The sequence below is a fragment of the Cyprinodon variegatus genome, unplaced genomic scaffold (assembly GCF_000732505.1).
Source record: "Cyprinodon variegatus isolate N-32 unplaced genomic scaffold, C_variegatus-1.0 Scaffold358, whole genome shotgun sequence".
Taxonomy (NCBI): Eukaryota; Metazoa; Chordata; class Actinopteri; order Cyprinodontiformes; family Cyprinodontidae; genus Cyprinodon; species Cyprinodon variegatus.
Genome location: NW_015150811.1, coordinates 110,789 through 116,194, shown reverse-complemented (window position 1 = coordinate 116,194; position 5,406 = coordinate 110,789).

Sequence of the window (5,406 nt, the reverse complement as noted above, 5' to 3'; positions counted from 1 at the left end):
CCCACAGCAGACCTTATTTCTCATCAAGTAAAGGTTAGGGTTATTACCAAAACCATGTGTAGTTATCTTGCCAAAGGCAAACCACAGAAATGGAGCATAGATCTAATAAAAGGTGGAGAGGACTTTTCCCACAAGGACTTAGAGCTACACACCTCTAACACCTGCTGGTTGTTTGTTTTATTGATTTTAGGCAAGACATGCTTATACACAATGAAGTACTTATATACAATGACATTTCCTTCTACATAATAGAATCTAAGATAATAATAATAATAAAAGCAAAAAAATCTTAAAGAATAAAAGTGCTTAAAAAGAAAGTAAATAAAAATGAAAAAGCAGATAAGTAGATTAAGTATGGTTAAAATTAAAAAGGTAGTTAAGTAGTTTATCTCTTACCTTAATGGGATTGTTGTACTTTACAAAAATATTATCAGTCCTGACTGAAAATAACCAATCGCTTCACACATATCAGGTTTTTAGGTAGTTGGTTCTCCCTCCTAGAGGCATAGAACCTAAATGCTTGTTCCTGTTTATGCATACTGGTTCTCAAAACGCTATGCAAACACTGTTGACCTCAGGGTAATTTCCCAGAACTAAATCTAAGATGTATTTTTGCTCAAGCCGTTAAGCACTATGTTACGTTGGTTTGTAGACAAAATTGCCCTCAGGATCTCAGCGGCAGCATCATATGTTGAAGACTTTTATTGGAACCAAAGGCAAAAACATACAGAGTAATAATAAGAGAAAAGAATATGGAGAATAGACATGGAATAAGCAGTAACAGTGAGAAGTTAACTGCAAAGTCACAGACATTTTAATGGGTGGTGTAATTGGAGGATCCAGTGAAGACCAATGACCAACAGAGAGCTTATATGCTGATGGTGGTGTGGAGAATGACACCGAATGCCAGTGTGTTAAATCATGAGACAATATAGAACAGCTGAAGCTGCAGAATGTAAGGAGAGACGTTCAGTAGTGTAGGGAGACGATTTTCATAGGGGTGGCCAGGCAGGGACCGATGTGCACTGAAGGTTGGCCAAAAAGGTACAGGCGTTGGAACCAGTTCAGGATCAGTCTCAGTAATAACACTGCATCAACAGGAAAATAAATTGGCACAACATCCATGTTTTTCAAATAAATCACTTCAGACAGATTACAATTTTTATTAAAGCACTAGCTAAAATATATACACATTTTTACACAAATGTACTGTCTTGTATGGTGGACAGTCTTCTTACAGCTTCAATTTCTAGATTCATTTTCTGTTTTTTATGCATTTAGATACTGTTTTGAAACTCACTCTAGCTCCCTTGCTCTTACTGTACACTTTTAAAATGCCTAAAGTCATAACAAGTCAACAGTCTTACAATTTTATGAGAAGAGGAGGAAAGATTAAGAAGAAAGAAATTATATATATATATCATGGAGCAGGAGCATTCTGGAAGAAAATCAGTTTGAGTCTGCAAGACCTGAGACAGGGACAGACATTTATCTTCCAAGAAGACAATGATCCAAAACATAAAGCAAAATCTACAATTGAAGGGTTCACAAGTAAGATATCAAGGTGTTAGAATGGCCAAGTCAAAGTCCAGACATGAATCTAATCGAAAATCTATGGGAAGAAGTGAAAACTGCTGTCCACATTCCCTCTCCATCCAAGCTCACTGAGTTTAGGCTGTTTTGCAGGAAGAATGGGCAAAAGTTTCATCTCTCAATGTGCAAAACTGATAGAAACATACTCCAAGCAACTTGCAATTGTAATTGCAGCAAAAGGTAGTGCTACAAAGTATTAACTATAAGGGGGTTGAATAATTTTGCACACCAAATTTTTCAGTTTTTCATTTTGTGAATTTTTTTTAAAAATATGAAATAAATTTTGTATCTAAAAAGTAAAAATGTGATATCTTTATGTTGCTTGAAATGTGGCAAAAGTTCAAAATGTTCAAGAGGACGAATACTTTCCCAAGACACTATATATAAATGTATACAAGTACAGTTTATATCTGATTACTTATCATGATGGGCTTTCCCTTCTCCCCCATAAAGCTGTGGTGGATGATCCTCCCACCACCACATCGTGTTAGTATTTTCTTTTCTTGCTTTATATTATATTACAATTTATGTTTAAGTTGGTTATTTTAGACAGGTATTTTCTAATGGGTGCACACTTTAGTTAATGTCTGTCTGAATGGTTTATTTACACTTGTTCTTTTNAAAACTCATTTATTGTTTCTGTTAAGTAAGTTAGTTTTGCTTTATTTGTTTCATAGAATGGTTAATTTTGTATTTATTGGTTCTTTTGTTATGTTGTGCCTCCCTCATTTTGTCGACTTGGGATACTCCATCCCTTTTTAAGCAGCCTTTAGTTCTTTGTTTACAGGTCAGTTTTTTGTTTGAGTTGGATCCTCAGTTGAACTCAGTTAAGTTGGGCCCAGATTCTGTATTTAAGTTATTTTGTATTGCTTTTGAGCCTTTGTTGACCCTTTTTATACAATTAAATGAAAGCACTTTTTCAAATTTTGAACACCATTTGTCCTTATTTAAGTTTGGTCCCTCACAAAGCTCAAAAAAGTAAATATAAAATAAAAAAAACACAGCAGTTCTTTGTATTTCATGTTAAATGTAAGTATATTGAGGTGAAAAAAATCTGTAAATATTTTTGTTGTTGTTGGTTTATACTCAAATATTTAAAATATCAAATTGCTTTCAACCATAGAGTGTCATTGCTGCCACCCTTTGGTTTAGAGGAACTACTTGCTCCAGAGATGGTGAATTACGTCGAGTTGTACAAATGGTTACAGAGTTGGCAAGTGATTTGGTATGGGCGGCCATGGCCACCCCTGCCCCCCCATCTAGCTACGCTCCTGGAGAAGGAGACTTTTTACCTCAGAGCAGTAAACTGACACAATACACAAAGAAACACTTAATCAAAGGAAAAAGACAAATGGTGACCTCAAAAAATAAACTAGAATTCACACAGGAGCAAAATCTAGAAGAGGAATGTACTGGATCAGAAGCTTAAGGGTGCTGAAACAGAAGCTCCTTGGACCAAGGATGCATGTGGAACAAGATTCCAGCAGGAGAACACTGCAGCAGAGCCTACATCTCAGTCTGGAACTTAGGCTTTAATAATTAAAATGTCTCAGCTCCACAAGCTGTCTCAGTCTTCCTGTCTGAGTGTAGGCCTATCCAAGCTTCAGAATCCCTGACACAAGAGCCCCTGCTCCTACTGCTACTACTGGAAGAGCCTGAGATTAAAAGCCACAGGATTTGTATTATCCAGGTTATAGGAATCCCACATAAGTGGCCAGAGTGCCTTCATATTACTAAGTACATTTACCCTGAGAGAAAGTGCGCTACACCTTCATACGATCGAGTGGCTGTGATAAGAACAAAGAACTGGTCCTTCCTTTACCTCCAGTGCAATAAGAAAATTACTAAGCTAAAAAAGTAAATTTAGTTTAATTTAGAGTTGAAGTTATTTATTTCCTATTATAATCAAATGCATGTGAATCTCAGATATCTACAGCAGAAAAAGAAGCATTATTTAGCCAAAATCTTATAAAGTTCATCCAAATGTTCAAGGAATTATTATCTACACTTTATACCTATAGGCATATATTTATATTTAGTATCAAGTAGAAGTTGTAGAGCATTGCGTTGTGATGGAAGGTTCCCCACAAGCATGTACAATTATGTACATATGTACATTTATTCATGCATATAACTGGATTACACTTCACTAAATTGCGCTTACATGAAAAGCCATATTATAAGGAGGATATTTATTGTTTCTAAAAGGAAGAGTGAAAGTGCTCCTTCAGATTAGTGTGGTGAAGCAGTTTATAATCAAACTAAAGTGAAAACTAAAACATAACATTAAATTATGATGACAAAATGACCAAAAGTTGTCTATTTTTTTTTATTTGTTATCAGAACAGCTGCTGTATATGTTTAAAGTTTTATTCATATTTTCTTTCTACATTTTTGTCATTGGTCATTGGTTTTGATATTGTCATTAGTACAACAATTATAGTATACACAAAAAAAAGCTTTCATTTCATCACTATGTCAGTTTGGGCATGCTATTATTTCTATATTTACTAAAGACTGTAGAAAATTTTTTGTTATGTTTGTTTCTTGGATAATTTCATTGAAATGAGCCTGCATATTGGGATGAAGGGATGTGCATAAGAGATTTTACAGGCTAAGCTTGGTCTTATACAGTCCAACTGTTTTTAATATTCTTTTTTGTTTCTACATTTTTTATTTTATTTTTTATTTTATTTTTTTTCTGTTTTATTTTCCTATATTTTAATCATGTAAAGCACTTTGCATTGTCTTTGTACTGAATTGTGCTATACAAATAAACCTGCCTTGCCTTATAATGTGTGAGCGTGAGTGTGTGTGTGTGTGGGTGAATGTAGTGTAGCCCTATTACACATTTACAATCTCACCTGTAACACATATAAAAAAAAACGTTCTTCATGAGTGAAGAAATTGTGCAAGCAACCTGCTTGAAAATACGGTATTTTACCATGAGATTATTTCCTATTGTTAATACCCTTCATAAATGTTCATCAATGTTTTTTTCACTACATTTTCAGATGCATTTTCTGATTTTTGCATCAATGAATTCCTGCATGCATGCTATGTTTAGGACAGATTTAACCAAAAACTAACTGATTTTCTTCGTCGACAACACCTACTTCTTCTCCACATAAACCTGTTATCCAAACAAACTTGTTCAGCTGAAGAAATGCCACACCATATTAAAATGTCATGGCCACAGAGAGGAAAACTGATCAGTGGTTTTGTTATATTTAAACTCACCCTTCATCATAACTCTCAGAGGTCACGTCAAAGCATCTAACTAAGAGAAAATCGGAAAAGATTGTACCCTGCAGCTTTCGCTTTTGTAGGAATGTGGATAATGTTTGTATTTGATAATCTTGCACAATTCCTGTGCATGATTATATTTGTTTTCACCACATAGGGATTAAAATCTCAGTCTTCACCTTTATCCTCACATTAGTGAAAAAACACTGCGTTCTGTTGCATTTGCTACCATCAAGAGAAACGCATGCAGAATGTCAATGCAAGCATTGGTAAACAAAGGCATGTGGGCAAATGCATTAGTCTAGTCATGCAAACATAGGCTTGTGCAGTGCAAACAAGTGCAGATCCCCTCTTGGGATTGCACACTCCCTTGGTTTCCTTCTTGGGCAAACACACAAACACTGAGAGAGAGAGTGTTTGTGCCAACACTTTCCTGTCTGGTCTATTTCTGAAGTGATGAGAAAATGATCAAAGCTATGTGGCCAGACTGCAGGAATTACCTTCTCAGGTGTCACTTATCATCAGTGTGCATATGTATGTGTATGTATGTGTATGTATGTATGTATA